The 13336-nt window shown below is 38.7% G+C and overlaps 1 pseudogene across 1 annotated transcript; it reads left to right on the top strand.

The window, feature by feature from the left end:
* The first annotated feature begins 1 nt into the window (after nt 1).
* LOC309646258 (olfactory receptor 7A10-like) lies at nt 2-11539 on the top strand (annotated as a pseudogene). Its single transcript has one exon. The product of its transcript is annotated as an olfactory receptor 7A10-like (transcript).
* The last annotated feature ends 1797 nt before the right edge of the window (nt 11540-13336 follow it).

Here is a 13336-nt window from a genome sequence, read left to right as displayed (position 1 = left end):
AATAGAAGTAGGGGATTTGTTGGCATAAAATATTATGTTATAAAAGGCTAATTCTTACGCTGATATTCCTTAACAAATTCTACTGATAATAATTTCTTGATACTTTTTATTAAATAAAAGATTGTTTGTGATTGGAACTCTTAGGCTTTTATGTTAGACCTTGTAAAACTAATATTGGAATAAATCTTGAAAAGTTAGGGAGAGCCAGAAAACAGTGGGAAACCATGAGTAACATTTGGATGATAATATTACACCTTACATATTTGGGGTATATGTTAAAACTAAAGTTATCAAATAAAGTAGACTTTTTTTTTTGCCATTTCAAAATTTTCCTTCTGACTATATATCCTGATTTTCCGCATTTACAATGTCAGTTCACCTATGTGTATGGCTGACTCACCGTGACTCATTCTATGAAAGTACTACCGTTGAGGGTCTGTATATATTTACTCCAGCTACATCTGGCATAGTTCATGGAATTTTTCTCATGTCCCTAAAAGAATAAATTTTTCTTCTGTTGTAATTGTATTACTGCATTCATTTCAAAGGCAGCATTTTTTTTTCAGGGTATCAGGGTATTGTGATTTCGCCTCAAAATATTTGAGAAAATATAATCTGATTTATAATACCTTTACTTCTTGAAAGTTTTTTTTTTGAAAAATACAGGGAAAGGGAGGTATATCCACAATGATTTTTATATATGTTATTAAGTCACCTTATGATTTTATCATTTGGGGGAAGAATGAAGTCTATTATGTGAACTTTTAATGGAAACTCTACAAGGACCAGGATCTTTGTTTTGTTCACTTATGAATTCATCCCTAGGCCTAGAACAGTGCCTGGCACATGATGGTAATTGTTCATTGAATAAATGAAAACAGTAATAGTACATTAGCTATATTATATGCATGGATAGTTTAATTTAGATCATTGACTTTTAGAAGATAAACAATTAGTATAACTTATTATTGCTTTTCCACATGCTGGCTAATTATACAGCTAAGGGATTTTCATCTTCTCATTCTCTCAACACAATCCAGTGTTATTAAAATTTGAGTCACCAATGTTGTTACACATATAAAAAACAATAACATTAGCCTTGTAAAAGTGCATTTATAAAATGCACTTGGTTGTATTTGAGGCTGGGCCCTTTAGGTAATAATGTGATAGTCCGTGTTTCTTTTAGAGAAAGGAAAGAGTCACCCTAAATAAACTATATGGTTTTTCTTTCCACTTCTTTTCCAAAGGTATAAAACAAGTTATGATTTAGTCATATAAAGCATACATTTGCTCATTAAATAATGGTTTTATAAAATAGTATTTGTTTCCTATATAGCTTTTAACTATATGAATAAAATTATTTTTCTCTTTCAGATCCATTTTCGTGTTAAACAGAGGTTCCAGATTTATGTAGCATAGAAAGTTTTAATAAGTCAGCATTACTAAAAACTTATAAGTGTACTTTACTTTTCCTTAGGGTTTTTATTTGCTTGATTATTTATTTGATATTAATGTAAATTGTATTTTTTAAATTTCAGTTTCTACTTGATCATGGCTAGTAATACACATTCTAATGATTTTTGTACATTTATCTTGTATTCTGTAACCCTTCTAAAACTTGTTAAATTCACTAATAAGTTGTAATAGCTTTCTTGGTAGATTTATTTGGATTTCCTAGGTACATGATTATTTGGTATCTGAGTGAAAGCCATTTACTTTTCCAAATTTTATGTCTTTTATTTTCTTGCCTTACTTAATTGACTATGACTTTTAGCACAATGTTGAGTAGAAGTGGTGACAGGGGGCTTCATTATCTCGTTCTCAATGTTAGAAATAGATACAGTTCAATCTATCATTTGTTTCCAGTTTTATTGAGCTATAATTGACATAGAACATTGTATAAGTTTAAGATGTACAATGTGTTGATTTGATACATTTATATAGTGCAAAATTATTACCAACATAACATTAGCTAACACACCTTCTTACTGTCAGGTAGTTACCATTTCTTTGTGGTGAGAACATTTAAGACCTATTTTCTTAGCACATTCATGTATATAATATGGTATTATCAACTATAATCACCATGCTGTACATTAGATTACTGTACAGAACTTGTTAACTTTATAGCTAAAAGTTTGTACCCTTTGACTGATAATTCCCCATTTTCCCCAACCCTGGCTTCTGGTAACCACCATTCTCTGTTTCTTGAATTTGGCGTTTTTAGATTCCACATATAAGTGATATCATACAGTATTTACCTTTCTCTGTCTGACTTATTTCACTTAGCATAATGTCCTCAAGTTTCATCCAAATTGTTACAAATGGCAGGATTTCCTTCTTTCTTGTGGTTGAATAGTATTCCACACTTTTTTATTCATTCATCAATTGACATACCCTGAAGTTGTATTTATATCTTGCCTATTGTGAATAATGCTGCAACAAACATGGGAATATATACCCAGAAGTATGATTGCTGGGTCACATGGTCGTTCTAATTTTAATTTTTTGAGAGACATCCATATTTTTTTTTCCATAGTGGCTATACAAACTTCCATTCCCAGCAACAATACACAAGGCTTCCATCTTCACTAACACTTGTTATCTCTTCTCTTTGGGATGATAGACATTTTCACAGGCACGAAGTGACATCTCATTGTGATTTTGATTTGCATTTCCCTTATGATTAGTGATATTGAGCACTTTTTCATGTGCTTGTTGGCCATTTGTATGTTTTCTTTGGAAAACTGTCAATTCAGTTTCTCTGTCCATTTCTTAATAGGATTGGTTTTTTGTTTTGTTTTTAATATGGAGTTGTACGAGTTCTTTATGTATTTTGGATATTAGCCCTTTGTCAGATAATAATTTGCGAATATTTTCATCCATTCAGTAGGATGTCTTTCATTTTGTTGATGGTTTCCTTTGCTGTGCAGAAGCCTTTTAGTTTGATGGTGGCCCACTTGTTTATTTTTGCTTTTGTTACCTTTCTTTTGGTGTCAAATCCAAAAAATCACCACCACGACTGATGTCAAAGAGCTTACTGCCTTTGTTTCCTCCTCGGAGTTCTTTGGTTTCAGGTCTTACATTCAAGTCTTTATACATTTTGAGTGAGATTGGTGTATTGTGGAAGGTAGGTGTCCAGGTTCATTCTTTTGCATATGGCTGTCCAATTTTTAAAAATTAATTAATTAATTAATATATTTTGGGCTGCGTTGGGTCTTTGTTGCTGTGCGTGGTCTTTCTCTAGTTATGGCTAGTGGGGGCTGCTCTTTGTTGCGGTGTGTGGGCATCTCATTGCGGTGGCTTCTCTTGTTGTGGAGCACAGGCTCTAGGCATGTGCTTCAGTAGTTGTGGCACATGGGCTCAGTAGTTGTGGCTTGCAGGCTCTAGAGCACAGGCTCAGTAGTTGTGGCGCACGGGCTTAGCTGTTCCCCAGCATGTGGGATCTTCCCGGACCAGGGATAGAACCCGTGTCCCCTGCATTGGCAGGCAGATTCTTAACCACTGTGCTACGGGGGAAGTCCCTGGCTGTCCAATTTTCCCAAAATGATTTATTGAAGAAACTGCCCTTTCCCCATTGTATATTCTTGGCTCCTTTGTCATAAGTTAATTGGCATATATGCATGGGTTTATTTCAGGAATTTCTATTCCATTTCATTGATCTATGTGTCTATTTTTATGCCCGTACCATACTGTTTTGTAATATAGTTTGAAATCAGGGAGTGTGATGTCTCCAGCTTTCTTTATCTTACATCAGATTGCTTTGACTATTTGGGATCTTTTGTGTTTCCATACAAATTTTAGGATTCTTTGCTCAATTTCTGTGAAAAATACCACTGGAATTTTGATAGAGATTGCATTAAATCTGTAGATTGCTTTTGCTAGTATGGATATTTAAACAATGTTAAGTCTTCCAATCCATGAGGATGGAATTTCTTTCCATTTATTTGTGTCTTCTTCAATTTCTATATCAATGTCTTAAAGTTTTTAGTGTAAAGGCCTTTCACCTCCTTGAATAAATTTATTTCTAGGTATGTTACCTTTTTGATGAAATGTAAATAGAATTGTTTTCTGAATTTCTCTTTCTTATATGTTATTAGTGTATAGAAAAGCAACAGATTTCTGTATATTGATTTTGTATCCCACAACTTTACTGAATTCATTTATTAGTTTTAACAGTTTTTGGTGGAATCTTTAGGGTTTTTTATATATAATACCATGTCACATGCAAATAGTGACAATTTTACTTCTTCCTTTTCAATTTGGATGCCTTTTATTACTTTTTCTTGCGTGATTTCTCTGGCTAGGACTTCCAATACTATGTTGAATAGATGTGGCAAGAGTGGAATATTTGAACACATAAATAATTAATGGAAGATTGAATCAGTAATCAAAAATATCCCCAAAAAGAAAAACCCAGGAGCAGATTGTTTCACTGAGTTCTACCAAACATTTAAAGAATTAATACCAATCCTTCTCAAACTAAAAAAATTGTCTGAAAGAGACAGGTTGGAGAGGAAGAAGTACATGGGTGTGTGGAGGTGGGAGTCAAAGATGGTGGTCAAAATGACGAGCAGGTTTCCAGCAAAAGTTATCAGGTACTGGTTGATGAACACATTGATATGTCAGGAGAGTGACACACCCTGATTCCATGGGGGTAAGACAGGGAAACTCTGTATTTGGAGCCCTTTCAATCCTTACTCTATATGTCTCTTACTCTATATGTCCTCAGTTGTATCCTTTTTGATAATAATAATCACTAGGATAGTGTTTTCATGAGTTCTGTAAATTGTTCTCATGACTTATTGTACCTGAGGAGTTCTTGGGAATTCCAGAATTTGTAGCCAGTTGGCCATAATTGTGGCTTAGTGACCCCTTGAATTTGAGGACCCCTCGAATTAGTTTGACACTAATTCCGGGTGGTTAATGGCAGACTTGAATTGTACACCCAGTTAGGGTTGAAACAGAATAACTACATATGCTTTATGTCATAGCACTTCTCGGAGAAAGGGCTTAATACCATCCTTTTATAATGTATGTGTTGTTGGCAGAATTCCAAGATGGCCTCCATGACCTTCACCTTTCTTAGGGTGATGTCAGCAAGATGACAGTAAAAGAATTTCTACCACCTGTCCCCACCCAGAAACATCAAGTTGATAATGATATAATTATGATAATGATATCCATCATTATAACTATAAGCTGTTATATATATATTTATTTATGTAATTTTAGTACATAACAGAAAATGGCCATACCAATATGGAGGCCCAGATTTATTTGTCATGAGATGCTTTTAAATTGGGAATTCTGGGTACCATTTCTACATTCTTTAGAGGTACGATAATATCTGTGGCTGATGTGAGTTGTATTTACTCCTAGCCTAATCAATGAGGCTGGGAATGGGAAAGGTATGGTAGCAACAGCCTAGGAGACCATGGTCCAATCTCTGTGTGTGTGTGTGTATGTGTGTGTTTGGATGTTTGTGTACCTTGTGAAGTGAGAACATCCCTAAAGGCAGGGTACGTGGCCTCATAATTCCAAGGTGACTTTTACATTACAGAGACCAGAAATAAACCAACAGATGGTACTAAGGAGGCAATCAATTTAGAGGATGTCCTTGCAACAAAATTAATAAGGTGCAAGAGGAACATGGCGTGGATGAGGGACCTCCTCTAGCTTAGCTTCAGCAGCAGCAGGGAAACCACCTGGTTCCTCAAATTTTTCTGACACTGTTTCTCATCGTGCTCCTTCTTGCTCATACCTCTTTGACATACCTGGTTCCTTTGGAGCCTTGATTTTTCTGAAACAAGCACGTTTCTTGGAGCTATTGCACTGGCCATTCCTGCACTTAGGCACACACTTCAGATAACTTCCTGGATCCAACCCTGTCTTCCTTGCAATCTGTGCTCAAATGTCACCTTGTTTGCTGGTGTTACCTAAACACTCAGTAAAAAAAATCACACTCCCTGTCTACTGTCTCCTTTATGACTGATTATTTTTCATCACAGCACCGCTCACCATCTGACATGTTATGTGATTTTTTATTTTCTTATATTCTTTCTCTATCATTGGATTGTAGAGAGTTTTGTTTTTCAGTGCCCTATATTCATGGCCTAGATAGTTATTGGAAAATTGAGTTATCACTCAATTAATATTCCTCAAATGCATGAAATGCATGAAAGAATTTCACGTAAAAATTGTAAGACACATAACATCTTGGGAAAAAGCTGAAAGTAGGACAAAAATTCATAAACAGAGATGGTACAAGGAATCCTAGAGAGGGGACAAGATCCATAGACAATTTGTTGAAATTAATTAATTTCTTGACTGCAAAATGTAAATGTACGTGAAAATTAAACATGTTACTGATGTTTTTCTCACTTCTTGTAGTCACGTACACTACATGGAACCAGGGAACCTTACAGGAGTTATAGAATTTCTTCTATGATTTTTAGAGTAACCAGAATTCCAGCCGCTCATATTTGGGCTTTTCCTCTCCATGTACATGATCACTGTGTCTGAAATCCTGCTCATCGTCCTGGTCATCAGCTCAGACTCCCACCTCCACACACCCAGCCAACCTGTCCTTCTTCTCCAACGTGTCCTTTGCAGGTTTCTGTTTCACCTCCGCCACGATCCCAAAGATGATGCAGAACATCCGGACACACAGCAAAGTTACAACCCTTGAAATCTGCAGCAGGAAGATATATTGTTTCCTACCGTTTGCAGGATTGGACAACTTTCTCCTGGTTGTGGTGGCCTATGAGCACTTTGTAACCATCTCTCACCCCCTACGTTACACCATCACCACGAACCCCCAGCTCTGGGGACTGATGGTTCTGGTGTCCTGGGTCATGAGTGCCATGAATTCCTTGCTACAGAGCTTGGTAATGTTGGGGCTGTTCTTCTATGCAGACTTGGATATCCCCACTTTTTCTGTGAGCTCAGTCAAGTGGTCCAACTTGCTTGTTCTGTCAACTTTCTAAATAACATGATGATACATTTTGCAGCTGCACTGCTGGGTGGTGTTCCCGTGGCTGATATTCTTTACTTATACTCTAAAAGAGTTTCCTCCATACACGGAATCTCATAATTTCAGGGAAAGCATAAAGCCTTGTCCATCTGTCCATCTTACCTCTCAGTTGTCTCCTTATTTTACTGTATGTGTCTATGAATGTACTTAAGCTCTGCTTCTCCACACAGCTCACATTCAAGTGCAACAGCCTTGGTGATATAAACTGTGGTCATGTCCATGCTGAACCCCTTTATCTACAGTTTGAAGAACAAAGACATATAAAAACAGCTTTGAAAAGACTCTTTGGGAAGGAAACTATAAAAGACCAATTGTCCTAGGGCTGAAGAAGTACCCATGATTGCAAGGATCAAAGCCTGTGAGCCAGAATTTCCAATTATTTTATCAGAGTGTGGCAGTAGGACTTGCTACTTTTTTATTGCTAGAGTTTCTATTTCTTTGATTTCAACTTCTCTCTACAATTTATACAGCTCAGTTTATTAAGCTTTCTGCCCTGACAATGAACAGGGTTATTTCCCCTTTGTCATTCTCATATTCTCTCAAATTTATTCCCAACCTTGGACTTAAAATATTTGGCAATTCTCATTTATCTCATGGGACAACTTAGATTTCTTTAAAATAATTTATTCTCAAGTGATGTAGATCACACTAATTTTTGTTTGATTTTACTAAAAGAATAGCCATGAGTTACACAACTCCTATGGAAAAACTAAACTTGGCAACCAAGGCAATTTATATAATTTTATAACACAGAAAAATCTGAGACTACAGTTTTTCACTTTTATGCCCAATATTCATTGTATATCAATCACTGACTTATTTGCTCTCCCTGAATATATAGACTTTGAAATGCTAGTGTCTCATGGTCATAGGGTTTGATTTTCCTCGTTAAGATTCTATTCTCTTATTCAAGCCCCATGTCCACGCTGTCTACCAGATTCACTGGCATAATGATTATCAAATACATTTATCCAAGTTTTTAATAATTTCAATCTCTTTTGTAAAGAACTCTTTCTGTTCATTAATTTTATTCCTGTGTTCATTGAATTGTCCTTCTGAGTTTTCTTGTGGCTCATTGAATGTCTTTGTAACAGATATTTTGGATTCTTGATCAGTTAGATTGCAATATTCCATGGCTTTGTGTCCAGCTGCTGGAAAATTATCATTTTCTTTTTATGATGGCCTATTTCCTTGATTTTTTGTTAGTTTCAGGTGTATAGCAAATTGATTCGGTTATACATATGTATATAGCTATATTCTTTTAAAATTCTTTTCCATTATAGGTTGTTACAAGATATTGAATATAGTTCAATATACTGTATGTGCTATACAGTAAAACTTTGTTGTTTATCTATTTTATATATGGTAGTGTGCATCTGTTAATCCCATACTCCCAATTTATCCCTCCCCCTGCTTTCCCCTTGGGTAACCATAAGTTTGTTTTCTATGTCTGTGAGTCTGTTTCTGTTTTGTAAATAAGTTCACTTGTGTTATTTTTTAGATTCCACATATAAGTGATATCATATAATATTTGTCTCTCTCTGTCTGACTTACTTCACTTAGTAGGATAATCTCTAGGTCCATCATATTTCCTTGATTTTTAAATAGTGTTTATAGGTACGCACTTCTGCTTTCACATTAGAAGTAGCAGAAACCTTAACTAAGTAAGCTTTTATGTCTTCTTTGGCTCTTACAATTCACCAGGCCGGCTATTAGAATCCTTTCTTTTGTACTCCAGAAGGTGGTGCTATAGCTCAAGTTTGTATTTTCTCCCTTGCCCCCCCAAACCTTGGCCTGTTATCTGAGCACCCTCTGTGTCAACTAGGGCTCACTTTGGCAGATGCACTTGGGATGTGACAGCAGAGTAGAAGGAGGTATGGGTTTAGCACTTGGGGTTCTTGGAGTGCCCACAGTTGGTGGGTGTTTCCTCGAGTGAGGTTCTCCAGCAGGTTTGTGGGCAGACTTCCTGCTGAAGTCCTGAAGCAGATAGCAGGAAACGATCCTTTAATGCCCCTTGATATTCTTATCTGTTTCCTTCCCTTTTTCCTCTCTTCCCTCAGTCATGGAGGTCCCTCCTCAGGAATCTGGTTGCTGCTGGAGAGAAATGGGTTTCTCCAGCTGCAATTCGCACAACTGGGATAGTGGGCCAGTCACTCATCACTTCCGTTTTCCACCAACTCCATGGGAGGGGTCATGGCTTTCCACCTCCTCTGTTGGAGGAGTCACCACCACTGCTGCCAAAAACTCAGTCCCTTGTTAGTGTCACCCTGGGGAGATGGGCCACCTTGGCGAGTTTCTCCCTCTCGCCTCCAAACTCATCCTCACCTTGTTCCAATGGCATGCTAGAATCCCCCTCAGGCAGGCTGGACTTCCACAAATTCTCTCTCTCTAGAGGGTCTCTTGGTCTCTTCCCAGTTTGGCAATCTCCAGGCTCTCCTCCCCTCCATCCCCTGCCCCGCTGTGACTAGTGGGGGTGGAGCAGGTTTGCTGTCTCCTTTGGATCTACAGCCCTTACTGAGGTCCTGTTTGTTTATTTTCAGGTACACAGGTGGGCTAGAAACCTCCTGGCTTCCTTGATGTAATGTGCAGAGGCACTTTTGTTCAGTTATGGATGTCTAATTAGTTGTTTAAAAAGTGGGAGGGAAAAGAGGAGCAACTTACCCCGCTGACCATATGCTGATATCACTCCTACAAGTCTATCCCTGGTGATATTTCTAACTCTAATCCATTAGTACATAGATTATTCTAACCTTCGCCCCTTGCTTATCCCTAAATTCCCACTCCAACATTGAGAAACCCAGCTCCCATCATCCACAATCTATTTACTTCATTGTTCAATTCTAATGTGCATGTACAGCAGTATCAGAATTATTAACTAGTACATCTGTGAGAAATACCTTTATCAACTAGAGCACAGTGTTTGTGTGCAGTTATTTCTGGCTTAGCCTTATCAATTCCAGCATTTCCAAAGTCACTTAGGTTAGTACATTTCATTCCCCCATCCCTACAGTGAGGTTGTCTTGTACATTTGTAATAGTTTGACTCTCATGTCACATTCTGCATTCCCTCCTGGGATCCTTCAAACATAGCCAAATGATTTTTCTTTAAATTTGCATACTTAAGTTTCACTCTTCGTGCTGTAAAGTTCTATGAATTTTCAAAAAATGCATAATGTCTTCATCATAACAGTAGCATACAGAATAGGTTTATCACCCTAAAAAAATATCCCCTGTGCTTCATCTAGTTAACCCTCTTTGACTCTCATTTCCTTCCTGACAACCACGGACCTTTTTACTGTCTCTATAGTTTTACCTTTCCCAGAATGTCACATAATTAGACTCATGCAGTATGTAGCCTTTTCAGATTGGCTTCTTTCACTTAGCAATACATATTTAAGGTTCTGCCATGTATTTTCATGGTTTGACAGCTCATTTTTTTAAAACCACCTAACAATATTCCATTGTATGGATATAATAGTTTATTTATCCATTCAGCTGCTGAGGGATATCTTGGTCTTGATGATTATCAGGGTCTGGGTAGTGTTAGAATAGAGCTAAGGGTAAGGGTCATGGTCAAGATTAGGGTGGCTGTGAGTCTCAGGGTCAGGGTAAGCATTAAGTGAAGGTCAAGATAACGATGAGATTCATTGTAGAGTGAGGGTTTCGGTCAGGATCAGGGTCAGGGTCACAGTCAGGGTCAGGTTGATTGTCAACATCATAAGGGCCCGGGTCAGTGTGATGGTCATGATCAGGGTCAGAGACAGTGTGTGGGACCAGTTCAGAGTCATTTTGAGGGTGAAAATCAGAATCAGTATTTGTGTGAGCACCAGGGCCAGAGTCAGGTTGAGCACCAGGATCACAGTCATGGTTAATGTTAGGTTCAGAGTCATAGTCTGTGCAAGGGTCAGGGTCAGCTTGAAGGTCAGAGTCAGGAAGGGAGTTAAGGTGAGAGTCACAGGGACAGGGTGAGGGTAAGGTCAAAGTCAGGGTGATGGTCAGAGTTAGATTAACGTTGAGAGTCATGATCGGGATCATCGTAAGCCGAGTGTGAGGATCAAGTAAAGGTCAGAATGAGGAAGAGGTTCAGCATCAGTTACAGTGTCAGGGTGAGAGTCAAGGTGAGAATTAGGGTCAAGATGGGTGTGAAGATGAGGTTCAGGGTCAGGGTCATGGTTCAGGAGAACTTTGGGATGAGGTCAGAGTCAGGTTAAATGTCAGTGTGAAGGTTAGCAATGAAGTGAGGGCAAGGGTCAGAGTGAGGGATTAGCATTAGGATAGGTTGTAGGTCAAGGTGAGGTTGATATCAGAGTCAGGTTGAGTGTCAGCATCAGGGTGATGATCAAGGTCAGCATGAGGGACAGGTTCCAGGTTAGGGTGATGATGATAAGCAAAATTGGTGAACACATTGCATCAGTGTCAGAGTTAGGGTAAGCTTCAGGGTAAAGGTCATGCTCAGTGTCAGGGACAGAATTAGCTCTGTATCATGTTTGGTGTCAGGGTGAGAATCTAAGTCAAAAGTCATTCTAAGACCACCAATCTGCTTTCTTTCTCTATGGATTTACTTATTCTGTATATTTCAGATAAATGGAATCATACAATGTGTGACCTTTGTGTCTGGCATCTTTCACTTAGCATGATGTTTGCAAGAGTCATCCACACTGTAATATGCATTAGTATTTCATTTCTTAAAAAAATGTTTTTGGCCGTGTAATTATTTGATATTTAATTGCTCCATTCCTTTTTATGACTGAATTACTATTCCACTGTAGGTATATACCACAATTTGTTTATTCATTCATCCATTGATGGACATTTGGGTTATTTCCATGATTTTTCTATTGTGAATAGTGCTGCTATAAACATGTGTGTACGCAGAAAAAAAAAAAAGTCATCCTAGGTTCAGATTCAGCATGAGGGTAAGTAAATCAAATTTATGGTCAGGGTGAGGGTCAAGATGAGGGTTATGGCGAGGGTCAATGTCAGGGTCAATGTCAAGATAATTGTTAAGTTCAGGGTCAGCCTTAGAGTGAGGGTCATATCAAGGAATAGATAAGGCTGAGGGCAGGGTGAGGACCAGGGTCAGGATAAGTATGGAGTGAGCATCGGGCTTATGGTAAAAGTAAAGGCTAGGTTCAGGGTCAGGGTCAGAGTGAGGGTCAGTAAAAGTTCAGAGTTAATATGACAATAGTGTCTGGGGCAGGGTCAGCTTCAGAATCAGGATTAAGGTCAGGCTGCTTTCAGTGTGGGAAGATCATCAGGGTCAGGCTCAGGGTAAGGTCAAAGTCAGCTTGAGGGTCAATTTCAGGTAAGGTTCAGGGGAACAAGGACATCAGTATATATTTGGGGAGATGGTCACGTAGAGGGTGAGGATGAGCGTGTTTTTAAATGTAGGTTTTATTATTATTCAAATATGGGGAGGCCAACAGATCAGTAGACAGTTATCATTGAAAAGATAGTTTGTGACAGTTCCCAAGAGGAGGGGCATGTCATGCCACACAGGCCACATGGAGAAGCCACAGTTGACCACAGTTGGTCAGGAGGCAAAGGGAGAGAGGTCAGAATCAGGTAAATTTAAAGGTAAAGATCAGTGTCAGGTTCAGGGTGAGGTCAATGCTAATTTGTGGGTCTTGATGAAGGTAAGGGTCACGCTCAAGGTCAGATTGAGTGTCATTGTGAGGGTCAGAATGGGGGTTAGTGTCAGAGTCAGGAAGAACAGTCAGGGGTGTGAGGCAAATGTTCAGAGTCATGATCAGGAAGAGGTCAAGGTCAGTTTCAGCACCAGGATCAGGGTCAGGATCAGGGTGGGGTGCCAACCCGGGCCAGAGTGAGGGAAGGGTAGTGTCAGGGTGACAGTCTGGTTCAGGTTAAGCATAAGTTTCAGATTCAAGGCAGTGTCAAGGGCCTAGTGAAGGTATGTGTAAGGGTCATTGAAGAGTCAGAGTGAGGTCAGGCTCAGGGAGAAGGTAATGGTCAAGTCAGGGTAAATGGAGAGTGAGTATCAGAGTCAGGGTCAGGGTCAGGTAAGGGTCAAGTTTATGGTCATGATGAGAGTCGTGGTGAGGCTGAGATTCAGGGCCAGGGTGAGGGTCTAGTTGAGTGCTGGTGTAGGGTTAGCATCAATGTTAGGGGCAGGGTGAGGGTAAAGATGAAATTGAAGGTAAAGGTGAGAGTGAGAGTCAGGGTTAGGTACAGAATCAGGGTCAGGGTGAGAATGAGATAGAGTGTTTAAATGAGTATCAGGATCAAAGTCAGGGTGAGTGTCACAGTCAGACACAAGGTAAGAGTGAGTAACAAGGTGAGA

Source organism: Balaenoptera physalus (genome assembly GCF_965194825.1).
Source record: "Balaenoptera physalus genome assembly, chromosome: 16".
Taxonomy (NCBI): domain Eukaryota; kingdom Metazoa; phylum Chordata; class Mammalia; order Artiodactyla; family Balaenopteridae; genus Balaenoptera; species Balaenoptera physalus.
Note: the sequence above shows the minus strand (reverse complement) of the source record. Positions and strands in the feature narration are given on the sequence as shown.